The sequence below is a fragment of the Lathamus discolor genome, chromosome 3, assembly GCF_037157495.1.
Source record: "Lathamus discolor isolate bLatDis1 chromosome 3, bLatDis1.hap1, whole genome shotgun sequence".
Classification (NCBI taxonomy): Eukaryota; Metazoa; Chordata; class Aves; order Psittaciformes; family Psittacidae; genus Lathamus; species Lathamus discolor.
In genome coordinates, this window is record NC_088886.1 from 35070628 (window position 1) to 35083519 (window position 12892).

The following is a 12892-nucleotide window of genomic DNA, read 5'->3' on the forward strand; positions in this document are numbered from 1 at the left end:
AGCCTTAAGTACAGTAACAATGCCTCTGTGTCCAGTATTCTGATATTTGTGATATTAATTTGCACATTTTTACTTCCTAGATATACATTTGCAATAAAAAGTGCAGGATTTTTTCTAATTAGGAAATCACTGCTCCCTGCTGGTTGCACAAGCAGCTACCACTGGTTTGTGTTAGGGCTGAAGTCCCAAGAAGAAACATGGGGGCTGCTGCTTTCCTCAGCTCCGCTGGTCAGCAGGAAACAAGCCCTGCTGAAGCTCATGGCAGAGTGGAGGTTCAAATGCTGTGAGATATCAAAATTATCCCTCTTATTTCCAGGAGACAAACGATTTGTCCCACTGAATACAACAGGTGCTGCTTCAAGGAGAGAAGTATCTGATACTAAAACAAATTTTCACTTTCTCAACTTTATGGGAATGGCTTTCCACCATAAGCTTAAAAAATTAAGTTAATTATCTGCTCCTTTGAAGCAGCGAGAAGAGTCACTTCCAGTGACATTTGAAGCGTTAGCAGCTCTGACAGCTGGAGGAGTGACCAGCCAAGGGGCTGGCACCACTCTAATTTGGATAAGAGGAACCTTCAATTCCTTGATTCTTGGCCAGTACTCTAATGGAGGTGACATTTCCCCAGGCAGGCACCAGGTAGCTATGATCATCCCTTGCCAGGATGGGTTATGCTGGAGGGGTACTCTGAGCAATACTGATTAACCTGCTCACAGCCACCTGCAGAAGGACACAGGTTGATTAAATTTCAGAAATGGGCTTCTTGTAAGATAGTATATGAGCACGGTTTGGGCTGCATGTGTGTGTTTCTTTTGGTCTTGCTCTGAGGCTGGTTTGTTGGTTTTTTTTTTTTAAGCATTGGTGATCTTACTATAAAATTTTTATATATATATATAAATTTATAAACATAGAGCTTAAATACCTGGACATTAAATTTTGGTGCAGCCTGGACTGTATCCCCTGCCTGGTGTATGGGGGCTCAACCTGCTCATTGCCATTGGAGTTTACAGGTGTTCAAGTTACGCAACTCATTGGATTCAGCTGCGGAAAGCAGGTATAAAATTGACTGTGGGTGCTTAGGAGCTCTTGGTTAGTGTCTGGTGGTGCTGTGTAGAAGTTAAAGCCCCTTCTTTGCCTCTCAGGGTGGTAGGTTATTCTGTTAATTTTATTTAGTCTAAATGCTTAAGCTAAATTGCTGTGCAAAAGTTGTAAACTTTTTCTAGGTTTGGTTTATGTAATTTTGTAACTTTAGTACAGTCATAATCTTTCAGCTTCTCCTTCCACATTTTATGCATTTGTGAAAATAGAAGCCATTCCCGTTTTCTTTTAATATTAAAATGCTAACTGGCCTCTTACAGCCTGAGCTTATGCTGTTTTCTGTATGTTTGGTGCTGCTCTGAAATGAGTCCTTGTTGCAACATAGGCATGTTGAAGCTCTGATGGCAAGCTTCTCAGCTTTTCTTAAATTTCTAAAGGAAACGTTTTCAAAATTATTAAAATTTCTTTTCTTTACATTTTCTTCACTTAAAAATGTGTGGATCTTATAATGAACCCAAATGCAGTTTCTTAAACTGAGTTGCTTTGACTGTAGAGGAGAGCCTGTGTTTCAATTTAATGTCTTCAATTCATGCACTGTAAGTTTCAAGAAGGGTATGTACTTGAGAAAGATTCATGGAAAGCTCTATGGGCACCACACTGCTACCAGTGCTGAGTTTCCAGGTCTGGTGAAAAATGAATCATCTTCACTATTATTGGAGTGGCACACTTAATATGCGGAGTAGGATTAGTGGGAATTGTGCCCTTGTAATGGTAAGCAGTGTTTTCTTAAGGTGACCTTCAAGAGTGTATTATACCAAAGCACCTATAGAACAATTCATTAGGTCAAAAACTGTGTGCTTAAACACCAAATTCTTTGATCTATTCTGGATACTTGGAGTTTTCCTGTACTCTACAAACATCTAAGCCTTTCTCATTTGATGGAAATGAACAGTTTCAGGCTACAAGTTCATTGCTTAATATACACTTGCTGGTTATTTTCACTTTGTTCCCTTCAGTAGCAGTTCAGAATTGGTCCCTGATTATCTGTTTAAATGGTGGAAATTTTGGTTAGGAAGACAAGTAATAGTGTGAAGAACAAATACACAAGTCTATTCCTGTATTTCAGAATGCAAACTTCCTCAGAGATTACTGCAATGGGAGCTTAAATTGCTCCATCTTGGCCCCTAAAGTATTAATAATACTTTTATATACAAAATGTACCTGTGGGACACTTCAGATGTTGTCTAACTTAGTGGAGAATAATGGCTTTGGTCCCAAAAGCATTGTCTGCAAGGATGCTCTTTGTACCTATGCTTGTATTCTTTATGGTGGAGAACCTTAAGACCAGGCAGGAGTTGGATTGAAATGAAGTACCAGCTGCTCAGAGTTTCAAGCGAAAACGTGTCTAAGTGAGATGTTCCTTAATGTCTCTCTTAAATACCATGTTGAGGATTTATATCTTGTGTAGGGCTCTGTGTAGGATTTTCAGCGAAATGTGTGAAGTGTTGGTTTAACTGTCCTGCCTTGATATAAGGGATATCAGAAACAGTCACTTCTTGGTAGTAATCCAGAGGCGCTTTATTTTCAAAGCGCTGGTTTAATATATTGGCATAATGGTTTTAGGTTGAAAAATATTTAGAAAAGCTCCCAACCATACTGCTCTAAAATGGAGTATCCTGTGTCAAAATATTTGTGGGTGCTTGGTGTCATGCAAAGTAAGTCTCAGTGTGCCCTCAGTAAATGGTGTGTAATTTGTGCCTCTATCAAAATATCAGTGAAATGAGATCGTTGGCTGACTTGTTGTGGAGGAAATTACATCCTGAGGAATCTAGAGGTCATCTGCTCTCCAAAAGAGGTTGCTGAAGAATTGGAGACGCATCACCTTCTTTCTGATTAAAGCATGGCTCAAGCCATGTTTTAGCTTGGTTGGTGCATGGGGAAGAGATGTCTGTGCTGCAGGAATTACTGGTGGCAGGGGCTTAGTAGGAGATATTTCTCTCTTGGAGCTGCTAATGAGGCAGTGCTCCAGTACAATATTTGGGTGTTGTCAGTAAGGTACAACAGGGTCATACTTTTAACTGTTGATCTGTTATCACAAATACATGTTGCTGCCTGGTTTAGTAAGAACTCTGGTGTAGCTTGTTTTCTCCATGCTTTGCAGACTTAAATAATTGGATTCAAGAGACAGGCCTGTGATGAGAATGTGATGCTTTTTATTTTATTTTTTTAATTTTAGATGCAAAACTCCCTATGGTTTATGAGCACCCATCTCTGATCTGATAGCAGAGATCTTAGATGCTGTGATTGTGTTCTGTCTGCACTGCATGTATATGTGGTTGCACTAACCAAATAGCTCTGTAGGTTCGAAATGGGTATGTTTGTTATCAAATCTGTTTCTAATGCTGATTGCATTGTAAAACAGCTAAAGCTTTTAAAATTAGCAATAAATTAATTTCACTGAGGGGAATGGCATATTTGCATATTATATATGCCAATTGGATTTTTCACATGGCTTTTTAGGATCATTTCAGATTAACCATGAACAGAGTAGTTTCCTAGGATCCAGGTACTTGTGTGAGACGTTTATACAAGCAAATTTCTTGGAAGCTGCTGATCACTGCCTCTGTTCTGGGGCTGGTCTGCCCGGGTAAAAAGCCAAATCACAGATGGTGTTTAGATGGATGACTTCACCTTCAGTGGGAGGCTCTCTGCAAGGTCTTCTTGCTATTTGGCGAAGTCTGATTCTGGTGAGAAGGATAAAACACCAGTGCTGGAAAGAGGTTGACAGGACTATTGATAGCGTTTTACATATACCCCAACAGTCCAATAATTAGTAAAATATGTAGAAAAAATAGCCTCTACTGTGTGTCATGACTTCTCAGAGATCCATTAGTAAGACAAAAGTCTTGTTCATGTTAGAATAAAACTGACTTGTGCAACTTGGTTTAGCAGCAGCATAAAATGACCCTGAATGCCAGAAAATTTCAGATGCTGCTTTGTGCCTACAGTGTGGAGGACAGAGAGTGAGCTGGGCTCTGGGCGTCACATGGAGAATATTTGGGCATCACATGAAGAATATTTCTGCATTCCAATATGGATAGAGAAACAGGTTGTTTCTATGCCAGTAAGGATTGCAAGGCTAATTCTTTAGTGGATGCTGTAGCAATCCTGCTTTCCTGCTATCAGAGCTCCTAAAAGGCCCTGGGACCAAGTGTGACCCATATGTGCCTAGTAGCAAGCTAGGAAACTCTTAATTTCTGGGGTGCTTAACAATAATTGCGCCCTGTGTTATGTGCCTTCAGACTGGAATGTTGAGGCAGTCTCCAATACTGTGCTGTAATATGAAAAGGGGGTGATCAGGAGAAGTTATTAATCCAGCCTGTGCTTGCATATAAAAACCTTGATGGAGGCCAATGTGCTGGAGGAGGACTTGTTGAGTTGGAAAGAAAATGGTGATTTCTCTTGTGCTGGCAGCTAGTGTTCGCATGGGCAGCCTGTGGGAGCTGTTCAAGTGAAGAGCTGGAGTGCTTTAGGAAACAGGACAACCACGTGTAATCCACTTTTGTTTTTTAGTGCATACTTCACCTATTTAAAAAAAATCTGTTAAAAAAAAATAATCTTCCCTAATAGAATATTGTTGCTTAATTAATAGATCCTCTTGTTATGGGACAGCTTAGTGTTGTTAACATTTTTCTCTCTTGTTTGGCTTTATTAGGTGCTATCTCCCATGGCTATCTGTAAAGCCAATTAGTGGAGAAAATAACAGCCATATTAATCTCCCAGAGCAGTGCAAGAAAAAGTCATAATATCATAGGGAAATTGTTCTAAGTGTGAAAAATTACCCACTTTGTCTATTTCATTTTTCTCAAACTCCAAAATTAATGACTTTCTGGAAAAAAAGATATATTTATCTCTGTATAAAGGGAGAGGTTTGATGAATGCTAAAGAGAAACCAATAGAGCTTTAATAAAAATGTATATGTCTATAATCCTATGAAATCCTATGAATCCTATTCCAGCATGTTAAACTGCTGATTTTTATCTGTGTCAAATATAATTACAGGCAAACCGGAGCAGTGTTATAGTATCTATTAATCAAGATTATAATTAGGATTTTAAGAAACTGCTTGCTCATGTTGGGAACAGCAGCAAGGACATGCAAGAGCTGCTGAGCATTCAGTGCAAGGCACCATCTGCAGCCCGGGCACAAGCCCTGTGTGTGCGGTTTCCCAGCATCCCATGGAAAGCTGGGACTTTCATGGGAAAAATGACTCCACTGATGGGAGCTGATTGCATTCAAGATGAGGTTCAGCCTATATTGCATTGTATATTTGGTGATGCGAATAGGAGAAGGGGTCACTAGCTGAACAGATACAGCCGTTTATGCCAACTCAGCAAGAAGTCTTGACTTTATTATTGTGATTTTTTTTGGAAGGGGGGTGGGAAGGGGTTGTGCCATTTAGGTGAGTCCCATTTGGTGATGTTGGGTCCTTGCTTAAAGTGCTTGACTGAAAAACATCTTGCGTCAATCTGTGACAGCATGGGCAGTAAGGAACTGTGCGTCAATTGCTGTAAATAATATTTTTGAGCATTTATGGGCCTTCTGAACTCATTAAGTGCCATATACACAAAACAGAGTTAGGAAAAGGGGGGATTGATGAGCTTTTTGCTGTTAGCAGGAGAGAAAGGGACTAATAATGGTAGGCTCAGAAGGCTAGATCCACTGTTAAAGCAGTTGATGATTCAATATTTCAGCACGTTAGGTTTCTTGGCCCTCAAAACAGTGAGCTTAAATGCTGAGGTTTTTTCTCTTCTTTTTTTTTTTTTTTTTTTTTCATTTTCTCCATTAAAAGGCTCCTTGATGCTCATGAGTTTGGCAAATTTGGATCATCTCCTTTGCTGCTTTCTCTTTTTATTTTCTCAATTTTTTTTCTATTCCTGTTTGTTCTTCAGACATATTTTCCCCAACTTCTCCCAAGTCTAGTCATAACAAGCTGAACATGGCATGAATGTTTCCAGCCTTATTTTAACTAAATTAACTACGTTTACAACATTGGTGTCAGAGCTCTGAACAATGAAAGCTTGCCACCAAACACATGAAACAAAAATGAAATTAGCCAGTGGTAGGAAACTACAAACAGCTGAGGCATTCAATTGTTAGCCATTTGAAGGATTAACTTCTAAATCATGTAGAGCTCCCTTGGTAGTTTAGCTAGTTGGGCACTCAAGGGTATATAAAAGCACACTTCAAAGTAGAAATGTATTTCTTTACCTATAAAAAAAAAAAAAGATTTACTGGCAGCTTGTGATATTATTAATGTTGGATTTTTCTGCCATTGTCTGTAGTACTTAACAATACTTTCTTTTACTTTCTACATACCTTTTTCTGTTAGGTTCCCAATGAAAGACAGTGCAGATGAGCTTGGTGCTGGGAGATGGATGGCACTATTACCTAGAAATACATTTAACCAACTTAAGTTTGTAAAAACTGCGTACTGTATGCAGTTCTTGTACAGGAATTAATTTCTCCTATGGATATTTATCCGCTAGATGTATAAAATACTTGTCTGGTCTTAAATATTTGTATCTGGTTGTTATACTAATAATTATGGAGAAATCTCTGTATATTCTAACTACTAAAAGCTAAGATATGCCAGTAAATAGGATTTTTAGTAAGAGTTGGTAAAAGATTTTCTTAATTCATTGCAAAGAGGGGCTTAATAGGAACCACAAGAAGGGGAACTTTACTAATTATGGTCACACATTTATTTGAATTCAGCCTTTTCCTTATCACCTGAGAACATTGTCATGCACCTATGGAACTTCATAAGGGAAAAATTCCCCAACTCTTTCCCTAATGTTTCTTTCAAACAAGACCCTGAAGTCATCAGCAAGTGTTTATTCAATCAAAATCCTTCAGAGTGCGCAATTAAGATTGTTGAATTTTACAGCATTTTCTTTCTTTTAAAATGAATACCACTAAACAGGTGACTTCCTCTCTTGGCACAGACTTGATAATGAAGCCTCGCAATTTACTTATAAATATGTATTTGTCCAGAGAGTCCTTTGCAATAGAAGTCCAAAGCAAGGAGCTCGTTCAGAGGAAAAAAGAAATAACAGCAGTAAACCAAACACAAAGCTGAAATAACAGGGAATAATGTAGAATCACAAAGAAAACCTAAACAAATAAAGTGCAAACAGAGAGTGACAAGCACACTCAGCCCCCGGATTGGTTATGGATGAGTCGACAAGTATATGATGAAATTAATGACCCTCTGTCAACTTTTTAGATCTCACTTTTAAAGAGAATGGACCAAAAATCAATAGCCCCCAAACCACTAGTACTCCAGTGAACCAGTTTATCATTTATCTTACTGCTGGCACTCATATAGAAAGTGCAGCCAAGCACAGCATAGGACTTTCATTGGTAGTCATCATTACATGCAATGTTTGAGCACTCCAGTTAAAGGTCAGAGGTGTGCAGTACAGCTCCTCTGAGAAGTACCTATTTGAAATTACCAATATCTGTGTATGGTTTATCCATGCCATATACTACTATATATTTTTTTCCCCCCTTGTGCATTTCTCCTTTCTGAGCTTTATCTCCTGGCAGAAGCAATGGGACTGTAGCCCAGTAGCGGTGTCTCTGCGCCCAGTGTTAGGGCTGAGATGATGTTTCCATTCTGACTCTCAAAACATTGTGTCTCAGTTATTTATAATGGCATGAACCTGAAATCACTGACATGTGAGCTAACACCTCTAATGAATTTTTTTTTCTCTGCTTTCCACCCTCAGAAAAGTTTTAGAACCATATTTTACATCTGGGTTTTAGATGTTTACTAAAGAAGTCCAAAGTGGAATCAGCTGAGTTTAAAGTCTATGTATTATAAATTTTCTAGTAGCTAATCCTAGATCTGGAGAGCTAGCAAGATCAGTATAAAACAAAGAATCTAGGTGAGAAGGAAAGATTACCTTTTTGTCATTTCTCCTAAGCCTGTTGTTACTGTTGTATGACTGCCATGAAATCAGGGCGAGTTGTACCAGTTGCTCTGCACACAGGGTACTTGTTGCCTTGAAATATGCATGGTCTGATCTGAAGGGATGAATTGGGATAGAAAAGGGCAATAAATGTTATCCGCTTACACAGGTGAGAAACTGAGGAACCAAGCATGTAAGAAGCAGTTTTCAAAAACACCTGAGTTGGAAACTACCTGCTCCCATGGGAAAGCTGATGAAATAGAGATGTTGATACAGGTTTCCCAATCTGTCTTCCAGCATGTTGACCAAGGATGCCTCTGGGCTGCTGGTGCTTGATGTTCAAGCCCTGTCAGAGGAGACTTGAGCTGGCAGCTTCCCAGGTGCCTATGCCTGTTTCATGTTGAGGCTGGCTGACATGTTTTGTCCATGTAAGCGATCTGTCTTTGTGCTGTGGGTACTGGGGCTTCCTTCTGGGCTTCTGTGTATACCCAGCTATGCTCACCCATACCTGTATGCAGCCAGGGCAGGTGCTGGTCACATCAGATTGAGATGAGAGTGTGAGCAGGGCTGCACTGACCCCACATATGAGCTTTTTGTTTCTCCTTCTTGTACATGTGCCAAATGCAGGGTCAAAAAGTCTGCTTTTACAGAGCCAAGGCACTCTGGAAACATTGGCACGGCTGAGGGGGAATAAAATATTTCCTGCCACAGCTCTGTAGATGGCAGCTGTCCTGTGCTGCTACAAGCTGCAAGGTGTTTTAATGCTCTCCTGTAGCAGAGAAGTTTTCTCCAGACACTTGCAGGTGTTGTATGAAGGGATGCTGCCCTGAACTGTGTGAGGAGAAGCCATGTAGCATGCTTCCATCCCTTGCCATGAGACAACACAGTGCTGGCTGTGGGATGTGGATTTTCTCAAAATACACCCTCAGTACTTGATGGATGTAAGGATGTTACACCCCTGTTGCATGTGCCAGGGAGGCAGACAGTGTTTCTGAAGGACTTGGAAGAAAGGTTGTGAATAAATAGAAGGTTTGCATTGGCAAAAAATGTCTGTTACAGACAAGAAAGATGATACACATTTCCTACTGAATGTGTGTATCCTTGACACCGACATGATGGTTGTAGGCTGAGGAATTGGTTGCAATGGGAAATAGTGTTAAAATGAGAAGTAAAACCAAAACAGCAAAGCCCAAAATACCTCTATACCATAAAAAATGTTTAAGGAAAAGGATACCTCAAGACATAATGTAGGTGAGATGAAGTACAAGGCCAAGAGCATTTGTATGACAGCACTTAAAAAGGATCTGCTGTGTCTTCAGTATTGCCATGCTGATGAATGAGGGCCCCAGCTGCTTCTTGTGTGGGTATGAAATGTGCTGGTGGCTCAGTGCTTCTCTACCTCTGACCAGCTCTCCCTGCAGGAGCTAAGGGGTGTGCTGGAGTCCCCTTTTCCTAAAGGATTTGGGATGCAGGTGGGTTTTTTTTTTTGGTTTTTGTTATTGCAAAGGAAGTTCTGCTTTAATAAAGGCTTCCTGATGCACTGCCATTTTGGTCTGCCATTCAAAAAGGTTTGTGCAAAGCATGGCAATTCCCTGTAAGTCTCCCTGTCTGTCTCTTCATGTTGAATGTAAGTGTGGTCAGGCAATGTGAGGCACAGATACTGCATCTCTAACAGAAACTGCACATGCATATTTGACATTCAGCTCTGTGCCTGTGCCTCTGCTATGCTAAAAGAGCTAGTTGTTGCTCTCCCATATGGGCCGTGATGTAAGAACAAGTGTTGAGGGTAGCAGTGGACAGCAGTGAAGGGAGAGGCAACGTGTCATGGGAGGGAGCGGGACTGACACCATGGAGCATTGCTGAGTTTCAAGTGAGGTTGGTATGCTGCAAAGTTCAGGCTCCTTGCAATGTACTTTAGATCTGCTGGGTGTGAAGAGTGGTATGGGATGCTCCAAATGCTGAGTGAAGAAATATGCTTGATGCTGGACATGTTTTGAGTGCTGGGCTGAAGTGTGAATGGGCAACCAGAGACTTGAATGTAGCAGCTCAAAAAGGTGAAGATCTCAATTAATTTTGTGCCTAAAACTAATTTTGTTAGAGGATGAGGGTTAGATGGCTTAGCAGAAGGAAGAGAGTTTGCATACACAAGTCACTGGGATTTAATGCAACTTCCACTGACGTCAATGGAAAGACTCCCATAGCTGTAAAAGTGGGGCTGGATTTGCTGTGGGTCTGTCTCACAGCTGCAAAGTTAGTAGATAAAATTAAAACCACCATCAATGGCTATGAACAGACAAGCAATCTCTTCAATATTCAGTCAACTTTTTTTCCCCCCAGCTTATTAAATGCGTATTTTATCTGTAAGAGTGAATAGAGGCAATTACTTGAGTCACACCTAGCATATCCTGTTTGCTTGTACAGTAAGTGCCTGATACCAGAATGTCAAGCTCACATTGTGTGTTCCTTTCAAACAGAAAAGGCAAGTTGCTTCAAGTAGAACAATTCTTGTGCTAATTGCAGTCATTTCAAGTTTGCCGCTTCAGGCTGGTTTTCCTGAATAAACATGGTAATCTGTTAAGACTTGTAATATGTTAAGACATTTAATAAATATTTTCTTTTTAGTTTTTCTTTTTAGTTTTACAACTAGACCAGAGACTTTTTGGTGGAAGGAACCAGGAAAGTCTTGTTTACTTTAACATTAAATCAGTCTGTTTTCAGTGTGGCAATAGCTTAACTCAAGGGGGATACTTGATAAAATGGGGAAGAAAGGGATGATCTCCGATACAAGCCTGTTCCTGGTTTCCGGCAGAAGTGCTTGAGCCGGTTTGCTACTGCATCTCTCCTTACAAAGGAACAGGCACCATTATAGTTGCATCCAGTGCCAGATGCACCTACATTTCAAAGCTTTCATGATCTAAGCTTTCGATTTTAATTCACTGAAAAACAAAAGTTTTCCTTTCCTGCTTTCATGAGCAGTGCCAACATCAAACTTCCATGTTTACTAATTTGTGCTTTTATGATCCATGCTTCTAATTCTAAAGTGAATGGTAAAATCTGGGCCAGGACAATGAAAACTCACAAATTGATTTAACAGGCATTGCTTTTTGGAGTGCCTTTTAGAGCATATATTTTCCTGGTGTGGGCAGACTGTCCTTCTTTGCTCCCCCTGCCCACAAGCTTGCTCACGGGGGTGTTGCTCCTTGGTATGGCTGGTGGGTCTGGTGGGGACCATATGAGTTCCTGCTATCATCCTCCTCCTGTGTAAGAAAGGAGCACCCAGAGTTGCTGCCCTCACTGAGGTTGTGCAGGATTTGTAATTAGACATGCAGACACTAATTAAAAGGCATTAAAGGAAAGGAAGAGGCTTCTTGTATCTTAACTCAGGAGGGTTATAGCTGCTTCTGTGCATATTAACTAGGAATCTTTCTCTTTAAAATTGAGTCTTGGACATGTGTGTATTATAACTTAAAAGCTTCAGTGGACCTGCATTTTTGAGAGTTGTATTCATTCTGGAACTGTACCACAATTCATCATATTAAACTTCATTTGTTGGAAGCCTTGCACTGGAATATGGGCTTGGTCTCTAAGGAAGTGCTTCATTTCTGTATTCCTTACCAATAACAGCACACAGCACTGTCTTTTTATTACTCTGTGGCTAGCACCATTCATATAGTGCATTTCTACATCAGGGCTGGAGAGACCCCCATCCTGCTGAAAAATTTAGATGGCTACAGCAGTAATCAGAAATACCAATAAAGTGTCCCTGGTTCTAGGTGGTGATGTGGGATGGAGGGAGAGAAAGATATAAAAATGAATCATGATGTGAGACAGCATTGCTCTGGCAACTGCTTCAAAACCTGAGTGCAGTGAGACTGTATAAAGGCTTGAGAATATTCCTATGATCCTTAAGAGACCCACAAAGACATTGCAGACTCATCAGGCGGCCAGTGCTGCAAGGAGGAGGAGAAAGCTGTTTTGAGTCATTTCATCCCCAAACAACAGATGTGCCTTTAACCTAGAAACAGGTAATATGGCTTCCAACTGAGGTGAGCTGCTTTGGATAAACATGGCTAACCAACTGTACATTTAATGCAGGAAGCTGTTGAAGGTGTAAAGAATGGCTAAGTAAGTGAGTGGGACACCATTAATCTTGGTTTGTTTCAGCACTACATCTTTAGCTGTTGAAGAAAAAAAAAAACCAACTTGCTCCTAGCTCATAACCTGAGTGTTAAAACTGATGTCCTCCCCATTAGGGCCTGTAAGCTCATTAGCACATGGCAATTTATCCTCTTTTATTTCTTCTCAATTATCCTATCATCCATTGTATCTGGATCTGATTACCCTTTCCCAGAGTCAAACATTATCTTGTAAATCATTTGCTTTAAGTCTAAGCCTGCCATTGCATTGCCCAGGATTTGCTTAGGCAGGTAATAAATCAATTAGCATTAAACTTGTGGCATCATCAATTTTCTTTCTTTGTGACTGAAAAAAGGAGTACCTGAACTTTGCAAAGCCTTATCAAATTTCCTTATGCTGTCCACATTGAGATTTCCCTCTTCTTCCCTTCCTTTCCCCCATATCCCAAATCAATATTCAGTACTTTGTACTGAACTGGAGACTAAAGCGGTCAGGGAAACTGCTGTGGACCCAGATGGAAAGTTTACAGAGTCTTGTTGACTTGGATCCTTTGAATCAAGCCCTGGTTGAGGCCCCTGTAGCCAAGGGACTACTGAGTTCTGCTACTCGATAAATGTCAAAATCTGAATAGTGATAATTGTCTAGCACAATAAGCCTGTGACCTCAGGAATGTGAAAATAATGGAATATTTTTTCCCTTCCAATGCTGGGAGGGATCTACCGGTGCTCTGCCAGCCCCAT

The 12892-nt window shown here is 40.3% G+C and overlaps 1 protein-coding gene across 5 annotated transcripts in view; it reads left to right on the forward strand.

The window, feature by feature from the left end:
* MECOM (MDS1 and EVI1 complex locus) overlaps positions 1 to 12892 on the forward strand; it is a 343190-nt gene that overhangs the window by 100414 nt on the left and 229884 nt on the right. The window contains exon 1 of one of the 5 annotated variants that reach the window (XM_065674622.1): positions 988 to 1054. The exons of the other annotated variants lie outside the window; for them this stretch is intronic. The gene's annotated coding sequence lies outside the window, so the exon portion shown is untranslated. Of the gene's footprint in view, positions 1 to 987; positions 1055 to 12892 lie in introns of those variants that run through there. 5 annotated transcript variants of the gene reach the window in all.